General features: G+C 38.0%; 1 protein-coding gene across 1 annotated transcript in view; it reads right to left on the bottom strand.

The window, feature by feature from the left end:
• The window catches only part of eya1 (EYA transcriptional coactivator and phosphatase 1), a 62697-nt gene extending 52312 nt beyond the window's left edge, over positions 1-10385 (bottom strand). Inside the window, exon 1 of the mRNA XM_085418626.1 lies at positions 10184-10385. The gene's annotated coding sequence lies outside the window, so the exon portion shown is untranslated. The remainder of the gene's footprint in view (positions 1-10183) is intronic.
• Between the last annotated feature and the right edge of the window lie 3693 nt (positions 10386-14078).

The following is a 14078-nucleotide window of genomic DNA, read 5'->3' as shown; positions in this document are numbered from 1 at the left end:
GATGGCCTGATGAAATTGTAAAAATTAGATTTGAGCTAGCTGCTAATGACTCCTAAAACAAAGGAAACTCTCCAAATGGAATTAGCCTGCCCTCTCCTTCTCTAAATACATCATATGTAAATTACTGTCATTTGGAGAAATATGCTTGCCTGGAAGGTAAAGCCTTCATTAGAGATCTCAGTAGGTTTGGGACTCGAACAAGAACTCCTCTAGGACATTTAAAAAGTTTGAGTACTGAAAGAAGGTAAAGGTATTGTTCACTCATGGTAGCAAATCAGAATAATGACCAAAGAACTTATTTTTGATTATTTTAGTCAAACCTCATGGATTATTTTTCAGAGATGAGGACACAGTTATCTGCTCTGAGAAACAAATACAGCATATCTAAGTTTTCATTTATATAATCCTCATTTGCATATGGATTATCGTTAGTGAATTACTTCAATAATGCAGAGCCACGGACACCAATGAAGTGTCTGCTCAGGTTATTCATTACAGTTTATTAAATAAATGGCTCCATGGTGGTAATGTCAGCTATTAGCTGCATGTTTATTTTAAGCTTTTTTCATTTGCCATCATGCAAGATTGTTTTCTTAATCATAATAAAGTTAATCCAATATTCAGTCTGACTTGCAGCAAGGACGTTGTTTCCTACTACTATTAATATCCAGATGATTGCAAAGTGGTCTTAAAGGTCTGTACAAGGAAGGCATAAATTTGCTTTTTAATATCAGAGTTATCTCGTGCTTAAAGCTAACATGAGAATTAATTAAACAAACAATTAGCAAATGAATGAATCATCACTTTGCAGTCATTTGGGCATTAATGAGGTACATTAATCAGGTTATGCTTGAAAATACTTATTAATGAGCCTGTGAAAACCTGGACAAAAACAAAATTGTTTTTATTATTTCCCTGATCAAAAAGGTTTACAAACTGGTTACAATAGGCAACTCTGGAAAATTTCATAAGGAAAAACAGTGTATTTTGTAGTATTACACAGCAGTGTTGTCTTTAACATGCTTAATCATCCATAAAACAGTATTTTTATACATGAGTGGCCATAGGGCTTGGTGTTACATACACAACTGCACTGATGGGCAATAGTCAGTTGTGCAGCTCGGTTCTAAAATATTTACACAACTCAACCCAACAGTTATTTGCCTTTCTAACGAAGGCAGCACTTTACCACTCAGCAACCATTCACACTGCTCTGTACTGTTTGTATAAGACAACTTTGCAGGAATTACTTACTAATTAAACAGGATAGGTAGTGTTTGGCTGAGCTGGTCAATAGTTTCCTAATATAAACAGAGGGCTTTTGGACAATACTGTTGTGTGTTCATACCAGGAAAGTAATTCACTTATCAGGGCGTTGTTCTCATTTAACCCTTGTTGAATCACCTGACTTTGTTGGTAGACTTGGTTTTAGATAAAACCTCCAATTATCAGACCTCACAGTGTGTCCTGAAATAAAATGTTTACATGTAACACCATGGAGTTACATGTAAACATGCATATCAATAATAAATTAAACATTAAGGATTACTACACATCTGCATGGAAAATACTAGCTGATTTCTAACTATGTTTTCTATTAATTTGATTGTGACTAAAAACAAGACATCTGTTTCTCTTTGTATTACTGTTTGCTGGACACATGTCTGTGCAACACTGAAGTTTGAGGCTCTTCTGGGGGAAACATATGGAGCAACAGCCAGACTGCAGCTGTGGGGTATTTCCACCGTCCATAAGTGCCTACCTATTAATGGGCTTACAGAAACTCAAAATAATAACTTAGATCTGTCAGACTGTTAAAATCTCTCTAATGCAGTCATTTTGTATCAAACCAAAAGCAGGCATGCAGATAGCAACAAAGCCAAAGGGTACAATACGCTCTAATGTCCCAAAATATTCACTCCACAATATCCTAGACTAACACCCAAGAAGCCAGTGTAACGGATAACCATCATGTAAAAATAAAAGTTTGCCAACCTTGCATCCGAAAATAAATAAACACTACCAAATTAAATGATCTAAATCCTCTATTTAATAAAAAATAAATAAATAAAAATCAAAAACAGAACATAAAAATTCCAACCGGTGATAAATGTCATAACTAAAAACATTGCCAGTGAACACAGTTCATTCCAAGTTAAAACTGTGTGAGGCAAATTAAAAAAGAAACACAGAAATAAAATCAAGAAATGTTGCTGCATTCTGTGGGTCTGAGCTTCTTTAAGATGGACTGAGACAAAACAAACAGGGAACATCTGTTTTGTAATAAATGCAAAGTAACTGTGATAATATGGTAGTGCTTAGTGCACATGGGTAACCACATATCTGTGAAGGCACCATTAAAGCAATAAAGAGTGGTTTAGTGTCAACCAGGCAATGTTTTTTGCAAGACCTTGCGCATTTTAGCAAGACACTGCCAAACCCATTCAATGCATATTAAATTTGCATGGTTCCATTGTAAAATTGTCTGGGTTAAGTCTAAATTGGCATGCCTGAAGATTAGACGTGTAATCCAGAGAAAACATCGGGCAGATGATGAAGTAAAAAACTACAAAAAATGATCCTTTGAAATGTAAAGCAGCTGGAATCCTGTATGAAGGAAGAAAGGCTATAGCTTTCAAAACTACAGCAACTACAGCTCCTGAACACGTAGATGTAGAATAGACAATGCTGAGAGAAGCAGCGATGCAAAACAATGTTAAACATGCCTTTTTTCCAAGTTTTTCTGAAATGCAGGCCCAGCAACCCACCTGTCGAGCTCAGGGAGATGTGTCTTATTCTTTTATTCTTTCTCTCTCTTGCACCCACTATGTCTGCATAAAAGTGGCGAGGGCTGCACCTAAATGCACTGTTCTGCAACAACAGCACATGTATTTTAAAAAAATCTCAGTTTCAGTATATGACACATAGCCTTTATTCTATGAATTAAATATACTAGAGTTTAAATGATTTGCAAATCATTACATTATGATTTTAGACACCACTGACTTACAATATGTGCTGAAATTCATATCTTATCAATCATATCAATGTTCTTTAAGGAGCGGATTACAGTAATTGAAAGTCCATACTGTGACAGAAATAACTGTTCTCACACAGGGGCTAGACCCACTGGTGCCTTTTGCTGTCTGTTGGCAAGAACTAAATATATTTTCTGCATTCTGAATGGCATTCCACTCTAACGCATATGTGCCAGTAGTTAACAGTGGATGAGAATAAATAGCTTTCTTAGCCAAGCTTTGAGACATGTAAAAGATGGGTGTTAATGTCTGACATGTACGCAAATTATCTGTAGCGATATTTAATATCTTTAAGCATATAAGCAGTTGCAAAGAAGTATTTTGTATCAATATCTTTGCATTCATATATTTTTCCATTAATAACAAGACAGATACACTAAAACTTATAGAAAATGACAGCGTAATAACCCTTCTGGCAGCGTATCAGGACCTAATTTCTAGGGATCATAACAGTAAGCCAGAATTATGTCACCCGGACCACCTGTTCCCTGAAAACGTCACTGGTTTTAAGTAGTTCCGGCATGCATCCAAAATGTGAACTTCTGAACCACAGTGCTTACTTCTCATTTGTGCAGAAGCAGGAGGCAGCAGTGTGTAGCAACAGGCACTCTAATTTCGTGGCAGTAGAGGGAAGGTTTACATAAGAGACGTGCTGTTCTGTGGCTGTCACTCAACCTGCATCTGAATGGCAAACGCTAGAATGAAGCCGATGCTGTTTCATGTCACCTGAAGGCTAATAAGAGATTAAACATCAGCAGCCAAAATGCTAATTATTGCTCAGTAGCCCCGCAACATATCCAACAAACCCATACCTTTGGAAATGTTCCATTAAAAGTATCAATTATTATTATAAGACTATTCAGGATATTTTTTTTATTTACAAAGAGAACATGCACATTAAAAAAATATATCTGATGCTTACTTGCATGATGAATGCTTTAAATATCAATATTAAAGAAGATTACAGAAATAAGACTTCTCTGCTTGGAGAAAAGGCGAAATGTTCTGAGTTGCACTGCAAGCGAAGCATGAACACACTGTATATTTCTTTTGGACTGGGGTTCTAAAATAGCTGTGCAAGCATTTGTGGACCACACACAGCTGCTGGTGCTGGGGTTCTGCTCACATCATTGGAGTTTATGCCAATTAGCTGTTAAGACTATTTGCAGGGTGTTGGTCATAAATGAAAATAGATGGTCCATCCTTCAAAGCTACTCACCAACCACTGTGCTTGGTATGACTGGCAATAAACATGTACATGTATTTATGAAGGTTTAAAAGATATAAATAAAAATAGAGGCAAATCACTTACAGTTTTTTTTAAAGCAGCTAAGTTTTTTTATTACTACTTTATTCCTGCTGCGAAAATACAACACAAAATACTACAAAAATACAACTATGAGGGTTTTATGAAACACCTAAAGTATAAGAGGGGCCATGGGGGAACTGGACTGTTAAGTGAAATGGCCTTACTGAGGAAACCAGCCCAGCAGTGGACACTTACAGGGAGCAGGGCCATCATACTGTGTTGGCCTTGATGAAATCCCCCCGCACTAAGGCCAGGATGCTGACAGTAGAGCTCAACGTAGTCGAAGTTTTTCCAAGGCTGAACAGCCTAGTCATTACCTCTACAAAAGGTTGATAAATGACAGATAAGGTGCCACACAGAGTGCATCTCAGCACTGTGGAATACAGCAAGTCATTCAGTTTGTGGACAAACAGCACAGACACTGGCAAGCAGGCAGAAGAGGGCACTGTTTTCAACACTGTTACATAGAGTACACAGAGTACAGTACAATCATAAAGGCATCACTGAACAAATTCACCTAGAGTTAAATTTTTTTTTAAATTTATATTATTTTTTCCAAAATTCACGTCTTTCTGCAGTGTTAAATTTGATGCATTCAAACATGCTTTTCTTATCAAGGCGGCCACTGTCTGTCCTGTGACCAGAAAGAAAAGTAGCTCTGTACGCGCTCCATTTGCTCCACGTGTTAAGGTGTCTATTATGTGTGAAACAAGCTATTTTTCTTTAGCTGTGCCTTTTTGACTCTGATGACATAATGCTGTGGGGAGAGCTGGTACTCGGGAAACGCTCCGCTCCTACTTTTATACACCTATTTAAGAACAGCAGCCTTTCACACCAAGTTCAGCAGGAAGAAGCAGTAAAATTAAATGGGAAAGGTCTACAGTATTTCATAATTAATAGGCAGCAGTGAGAGGAGAACAGTCCACGTTGACGTAAAAAGATCAACAACGTATAAAAGTGATCATTCATTCTCCAGAAAATCACAGACAAAAAAACCCCAGTGCCCTATGTTGTTCCTTTAAAAAAAGAAACCAAAATCATAACAAATTTGAAATACGTGCCAAGCTTTTTAAAATCTTTGATTGCTTTACTTTATTTGGCAGTCCTACAGAGCCTCTACTCTCCTTGCCTATATGATCTAATTTGTTACTGAGGTGGTCCCCAGCTCGTACCTGGTCACCACCTGCAAGCAGTACTGTAAATTACTTGGTGGGCTTAATTGCCCATGTCCACTGTGTTACTATAAACTACTAGCACTGTGCTAACTCTATTCTCAGGTACTTAATCAAGGCCACCAGATTTATTTCCATGCACTAACTCTGGGGACAACTGCAAGCAGGTCTGAGTAATTGGATTTTTTTTTTTTTTTTGCATCTAAATTAACCACCTATTCTTAGTGAGAACTGGAGTTTGGAAATGATAACAATAATGATATCAACCAAAACCATATGAGGCCTTGCCTTTCATACTGGGAGCTGCATTATGCACAATAGAGCCAGATGTTGCTCGCACTGACCTTACCTGGGGGGGTATGGTGCCATTATGCCAATCACACACTGCAGCACTTTAAGTCACAGACCTAAGTTGGACTGGAGAAACTCAATTATTCAGGTTCTTACCTCACACATACAAAGCAGTAGCAATGGGTATTGAGTTTAGCTTAGTTCTTCCAGCATTCACCTAAGGCAGCAAAGCACAAGAAAGAAATGAATAACCACGCATGAACTTGGACACATTTCCAAGTACAACTGCTGTTTTTACTAAAATCCTTTGACAAACTATTTCAGTAAAAAGCTAGCAAGACAGGCAGATATTGATTCAACAAAGATACTTTTTTCTCTCTTCCTGTGAACACAAACAAATAACTGTTACAAGATTAAAATATACACATACAGATTTAATTAGGCCAGTTGACTAATACGGTTACATTACACTTCAAGAAGTTAGCAAGTGACTCCAGCGCATATGGGAAAGAACAAAAAACCCCAAAACACAAACAAAAAACGTTTCCAACATAAAGTAAAATAAATTAAATGCTAACAATTTCATTAGGATGTGCTATATGAATTACATACATTTAGCTTCTAAAAAAATTATATGTTTTCCCATTTCAGTTTCTTTCATTAAGTGACTGCACATAGTAGTGTGTAATATAACTCCTTTTAGTCAGTGCAGTAGACGAAGCAGCGGAGGGCGAGAGAAGAGTGAGCACTGGGCAAGCAGAGGGGATGTGGTCTATGTAGGGATGTCAGAAGCATAATGGGGAGCTGAGTCATAGGTTATAAAAAGCTGTCATTAGGGATTTCTGTCCTCAGCAGCTCATCACACAGGACCTGTGAATTATTTATTACTCTGGAAACTCAAGTGCCCCTTTACTCCACGCCGCTTGGTTTACTGCACTTCCCTTTTCTTGGGCTTGTTAAATAAAAGCATACCATTTAGGTGCTGTTATTAAAGTCTTTAATAGGATAGAGTATAAAAACAGAAATTAATTTTATTAATGTGACTATTTTGCTGATTTCATATAATGGATATAATAAATTACTGCCAGTGCATGCTCTTAATGAGAACATTTATTTACAATTAAAGTGTTTGGATTATTAGGATGTGCCCTGTATTTGTTCTGCCCTCGGTCCAAATGACCACCTAATTAGCACTAATGCAATGCATTAATAAGGGTGATTGTTATTAGATCTGTTTTTTGTTTTTTTTAATAAATCACAGAACAATCCCACCAGCAAAAAGTCTGTAGTCTTGAAAAGGAATGGAACGAATGGAAACATGACAACCAGGCATCTCACATTAAGTTACATTTTCTTTTTTTTAATATATGTCAAACTTTTTAAGCCATGAAGTAACATACACCATCGTCAGCATAGTCCAGAAATTACTTTTTTTTAAAAAAGAAGGAAAATCTACTGCCCCGCTAAATCAGTCTCACTTAATTTTTTCCCCTTGGTTTTTGATAGCAAAGTCAATGCAAATCAGCTCAGGCATTTTTCCTCACTTTGTTTTGTTCTTGGTATATGAAAATGGTTAAAAATCCCATGGGTCAGTGAAAATGATCCCTCCACTCCAGTCGCCTGCTCTAAGTCAGCCAAAACATTCCAGACTTCAAAAGACGGCTTTGCCTACCAGGGCCATTTCAGTGTCCCAACCTCCACGGCCCAGGAGGACTTGGTTATTTGGATAAATTAATTTCTGGAGTCTGCCTGAGTTGCAAAAACAACCTCCTGCCTGACAGCAAATTAGTCTAACAGAAAAAAATAGAAAATATATAAAGTTAAAGAGAACACCCACTTTTTTTTCTTTTTTTTTTGCTTGTTTACTGACAGCTCTGTTGCACTCATGCTTTTACATGTTTCTGGAAATTTTTAATAAAAGAACAAAAAATATTGTTGAAGATATCTGTAAACCTATCTGCTGGCAGGTGAAGAGTTTCAACTGTCAGCATCAGCACAGAGGCTGTAAAGCATACTGTGTACAGTACACAGCTGACAGGCTGTATACCATAAAACAGACTCATGTAAAACTTTAACAACTGTCAGTGGTATTGAAAAAAAATGATATAAAACTGAAATCTGCCGAAGCCTCAAACATATGTAAAAGAGAATAATATAAACCTGAGAGCACAGACTGTGAAAATGAGGGAGGAAAACGGTTACGGAGGAAAAATTATGCAAACAGATGAAGACAATCCAGAATTAATGGTCCGCAACATTTTCAGGCACTCAAAGAGCTGTCCAAGGACACCATGGGGGAGACTGCATGGCCCCAGTAATAGGAGGAGCATGTAACTTCAAAAGTAAGGAGAACAGACTGGAGAACTTTCCTCTGAAGTCAAGTCTTAAAGAAAACGTGAAGCATATGTACAGTACAGTAGGGAATCTAGTACATGTGTGAATGAAAATTGTTCTCCTCATTGCTGCAGACATGATACATTGCAGTATTTCTACTGCACAGCCACACTTTAAAAAAGTGATGGATTTCTGAACTCAGATCTTTGGGTTGCAGCTGTTCCACCTCAGGCCACTGAGGATACACCCCCCCCCCCCCCCCCCCACACACACACACACACACACAACAGAAAAGAAAAGAAATTGGGTCAAAACAAAACAAGATATTCCACAATTTCAATAAATGTGTCCATAAAATACGGTATTCAGAGGATGTGAGATCACCCTATGAAATATAAAAAGCTATAAAAAGTATTGACCACAAGTCACAATAAATATGCCATTTACAATGTTGTGGATTTTGACCATGTTCCAGACCCCTCTTATAATAGATGATATTTCTGAAGGGCAGTCCACGGAAAGGAACATTAAACTGTGGCTTTGTCAAATGACGTAATCAGAATGAGAAGACTATTACAGAATAATCTTATAACAATGAATCAATTAATCAAAAGGAATGGCAGCTATTTTGATAACAGGTTGATTGTTTTAATTATTTAGGATATTTTGAAGCAAAAAATACCAAATGCTACTTCTTTTTTATTATTTCATATGTGAGGATTTGCTGCTTTTCTTCAACTAAATATTGAGTGTTTAACTGTGTATTGGTTCAAACATTTTTACCACATCATAAATGATGTTAATGCTGTTTAACAATGTTTAATGTTTAACCATAAAAATAAAATAAAACCAAGTTTGGAAATAAATGGATGCTCATGTCTGTGCACTGAAGGCTAAAATACAACAAAACATCTAAAATTCAGGATACTGGTGAAGAAATTCAGCTTGATTATGAACATCAAGAGCCTGCACGCATGACACTGATTGGTGGGAATCAGGGAACCACCGCCTTTACACAGTAGGTCCAGAGAGCTGCTTAATTAGCTGTGCAGGGCTAGCAGAATCGTGATGGCATAACTTTGACATAACCTACACTTCTGTCTTGCTGATGTGATTCAACCATACATCACAAAAACTCTGAAGCATGAGAAAATGAAGACAAACTGTATCATACAGGAATGGGGAAAACAGAGGGGGAACACAATCTTTCCAAGGACTTTTGGTCTGAGGGAAGAACACCATGCATACTTGAGCCAATCCAACATGCACTAAGTGAGGAGAAAATGTCCATTTTTAACCTGTTATCCATCACTGTCAAATGCGGTGCACGGTTAAAAAAAGGGGGAAATAATTAAGCAGAAAAATGACTGCAGTCTGGGGCAGAATGGATGAGAGCGAAACTCAGGTACAGCTCCTGTCAACTTGAGCAAATGATATTTTGACAAATGTCTCTTACACAACTGGTACGTAGATCACTGCATTTCTGGGTGTAAAAACACGTTTTTATATATGTTATTGAGGTGAGTCAACACATGTAATGAATCACAGTGTAGTGCAGGGGCAGGCATAGGTCTTCTTTATTGCAAAATGTGGCTTGGTGCTGCTTTTTTACAAATTCAATTTAAAAAGTTCAGAAGTGTTCATACTCTTTGACGCATTGTCAATTTTACAGAAGGATAAACCGCTTGAAATAAAAGAAATTCAAAGAAAACTTCAAAACACTGAATTGCAATTAAAACGTTTACAATGACGTAACTAAAATAAACAAACCGATTCACAGTCACCCTAAAAGAAAAAGGCGCAGTTTAGGGAGCTTTAATTTCTCACTGAGCACCGATCCTGTGATTCAGAGGACTGTGAGGCTGCCCCGCTGAAAGTAGCCCCGCTGAAAGTAACCCCGCTGTCCCCGCCCATTCTGGAAATGGCTCAATATCACGCTGTCAAATTCGCCACACAAGTCAAACAAATACCGAACAACTGCGCAGAAATGGCCAACAGAACAAAGACGAGGCGAAACGAGTGGTTTGACTGCTGCCTACCTTGCTGTTATGTACTGCCGCTGTCACCACATGCAACAAGTATCCATGTCCATAAAGATTAACGCCAGAGTCGGCTGGCCCGTCAACGTTTTTTTCTTTCTTTTGCTGACTGGAAAATAGGGAGGGGGTTTCAATCACGTAAAAATGCTTATCATTGTCCGTCATTAAAGCTAAACGTTTTCATGGCAGCGGAGTCGGAAGGTTCCAGTGAATTGGCAAGATATCCGCATGCGTCTGTGCGCGAGCGCTGCTCGCTGGTATCAAATGTGGCAGGCACGAGGAAAGCTTACCCAGGGTATAATTCACTTCACTTTTGGCTTCAACAAGAGGCTGTTACTTGTCGGTGTCATATAATTTAATATATATATTTTAACCGCAGTTGTTATCAGTAAGATTAGCCCACACCACCATTTTGGTTTGATAGCATAGTTTTATAATTAGTCAGAAAAGAAAATCATTCAATTGCCTTTTGAAAACAAAAATCCACTTTTTTAAATGACATTTGCTCTGGTGAGTCATAATATGATTATTTGTAGTTACAGTAATCCTCATGTCTCGCAATTTTTGGATATGAATTAGAGCGCCACCTACGGGAGCCATTGTTTAGTTATCGGTTTTTGGCTGTTAGTGTGTGTATGAATGCTTCCTAGTTTTTTTTTTCTTTTTTAGCATTTTAGTATAGCATAGTTTTAGACGATGACGAGGAGGAAATAAGAACAACAAATTCTGTTTATGAGGATTTCTTTTCAAACTGATTTATGCTCTTTTCTTCTGATATTGTTCCTTTCAAGGCTTGTAAAACAAGTCAAACTGAGTAATCTATAGAGGATGTATACACTATAACAAGAATACATATCAAGGGGGCCACCTGTAAAAAGAAAAACAACTTTATTGTATAAACTACTAGGATAAATTCTAGAAACATCTGTAATGTAAATTAATAATAATAAATTAGCTCTTTATTCTGTTTGTGTTGCTGCAGTTTTCACTTTTAATTGAGTGTTACAAAATTCCAGTTCACTGGCAATATCAGGAATATGTTTTTCCTGCACTATAAAAACCGTTTCAATTTGAAACAGCAGCTGAATGAATGCGGCATTCATTCTTGCGTGAAAAGCCTCCATATAGTAAAGCGATTGTCATTCTGCTACTTTGATAATATCAAGTAATTGAGCTAGATGATTGGATGGACAGCCTCTAACAGCCTTCAGCAATACATCACAAGACAATTCTGATGATTTGTTGCATCAATTGACTGTTCACATAATCTCATTTGGGTCTGAAAATGCACTCATCCAAAGGTTCCAGTCCAGGCCTTCATTTTAGCACAGCAGCCAACACACCTTCAGATAAAGGGATGCGAGTGGATGAGAGAGTGCCACATATCCTTGAGAGCATTTTTTAATTTCTTAGTGCTCCATCTGTTGAAATGATAAAGTGCAGCTATAATGGAGTGCAACAAGATTAAATTAATCAGGTTTGTCCATTATACCGCCACAGGCTCTTCACAGATGATTGCAATTTTCTCTGTCAGGCCCATTATTGTAAGATCTGTTTAGTGGGTTGATGCAATTAAAATGGACTTAATGTAAATTTAACAATACAAATAACACTTCTGTCTGTGTATGTTTAAGAGGGGTGCGGCTGGAAGGTCCTGAAGTGCAATGGTAAACACCCACTGTAACCATTTTTAACTTCAAACAAACCAAGGTGCTATTTGATTAGCGTGGACTCTGTGATCAATAACTATGTTTCATGTTTTCATGTTCTCTGTGATGTCAAAGGATCCGGTTGCACAGACCACCCTTGTCTGGACATCAGCTGTAAGGAACACAACACCTTCCAGAGGCATATCATGATGCCCATAGATCATTAGAACCTGGAGAGAGGGGAGTTTAATGGAGTCACTCTGATGAAAGCATATAAAGTGAACGCCTTCAGTCTTGCGTATGAATCTCAGGGCTCAGTACAGTAGGTGAGGCCGACTTGAGAGAATTTTATTAATTTTTCCTGGAGCTGATCTAATATCTTCCTGATTGGTTGCTTCCTTCTGCTGGATCAGGTCACTGCCATGGGACAAAGCTTACAGGATGTGTACTTAACAGGAGGAGATCTCGGCCTAGCGCCACAAAGCTCCCACCGCCACTTAAACGCAGGAATGGCGGAACTGTCACGCTAAAAATGTCAGATGCTTTTTATTCTCAGCACCTCTATAATTTTTGATTTACGCAAGACTGTAAAATATAACAATGCACCCGTGCTTTGTCTTCACGGGGACACTCTCCTGCACATTTGAGGACCCGTTTTTGAGGGGTTTTTTGGTGCAACCTCATTTTTGTGAGACACAGTTTTCATGGATCCATCTAGAACCGCACGTCAGCCACATCTGTTTTAAGTGATTTCACTGGACGCGAGGCGGTTGAGGTTAGGTCTATTGTGACTAAATGAAGAATTACCATAACCAATCAGACAATGTACTTTATTACATTATATGCAGCATTTCATTTTGAGGTCAGGTGTTTTGTATTATTCTCCTATCAGATTACAGGTAAAGTGAAATAACCTACACCTGAAGAAAAGCGCACATTTTCTTGATTTTTGTTTTTCTGTCTTCTGTCCTTTAAGCACACAATGAAATTTATAGTACCCCGAGTGCCACCCAGGTAACCTGAGGAGGTATGCGCCAGTGTGTTTGTTGGAGGCACCTACCTTTCACACGAGGTGCATTCCAGTGGTCGTGGCAGGCCGACAACAAGTCAATCAATCACACTGTGCGCAGCAGTAATTCAGTAGGTGTCACACTATCTCTTTTGTTAGCCACAGGACGGCAGGGTGAGTTCACAGAAGGAAGAAACAACAAAATGCCTTTTTGGAAATCTCCCAAAATCAGATTATGGAACAAACCCTGCAGTTTTTATAAATAACTGAAAAGAGTAACAATTTATGCACAGTTTAGGACAGCAATGCATTTTTATGCTTTAAAACTAAGGAATGTGGTGCATGGTTTCTATGGGTACTGCTAATATATGGTAGCCACTATTCAAATTGAAGATCCAATCACTGAATTCCTTTTTTGAGCCTGCATGCTTCAGCTTCAGATCATAAATTGTGCCTTTAGAGGAGAGGCTTTTCAACCACCCATGCAAAAGTACTCCAGAAAGAGTAATTAATTGCCATCGGCGAATTTGTATATGTTGGACTTGATCGGCCTCCAAATATAAAAAAAAAATATATATAAACAACCCAAATACTTTGATTCATGGCTCTGGTGTCTGATATGGCTTCGATGTAAAAGCTGTTCATTTGCCAAATCAAATACCCCTGCTAGTATGCAAAAAAAAGCACAGTTCAATCTGCCTTCTATCAGAGGCGTTATTTGAGAAGACGCGTGCCCGGGGTTTGAAAGCACAGTGCCAAATAATGAGCTGTCTGTTCCAAAAAAACATTCAAGGCAAACATACAAGCACTGGCATCAAATGCCAGAATCTTCCACAGAAAGAGCTTACAAAGCAGCGGTCCAGTGGAAGAACATAAAGTAAGGGAAACTTGCAGTCAGGGGAAATCCTCCAAAACTGTTTGGTACAAATATTTGGTGTGTGCGGATTCTTTTTAATATGTCATAAAGTAAACTAGCAACAAATGCCAAATCTTCTCCCTCCCCATTTACTCTTTGATTGTTGATGAGACATCCTTTTCAAATTAAACAAGGATCTCTTAAACTTTGCCAAAGCTGGCAAAGTTTCATCATATAGAGATTAAACTTCACCAGCTCAGGGAGGAGATATGTTACCCTATTTGAATTATCACCTTGCCTTGAGTCTTTTTGGCTTCTAGTAGAAACCACATTTGGAAGAAATAATGTACTTGAAGGTTAAAAATGTCATAAGGAATTCCA

This window comes from Rhamphochromis longiceps, linkage group LG9 (genome assembly GCF_057381845.1).
Source record: "Rhamphochromis longiceps isolate RC_006_pf linkage group LG9, R_longiceps_female_GT1.1, whole genome shotgun sequence".
Classification (NCBI taxonomy): Eukaryota; Metazoa; Chordata; class Actinopteri; order Cichliformes; family Cichlidae; genus Rhamphochromis; species Rhamphochromis longiceps.
Note: the sequence above shows the minus strand (reverse complement) of the source record. Positions and strands in the feature narration are given on the sequence as shown.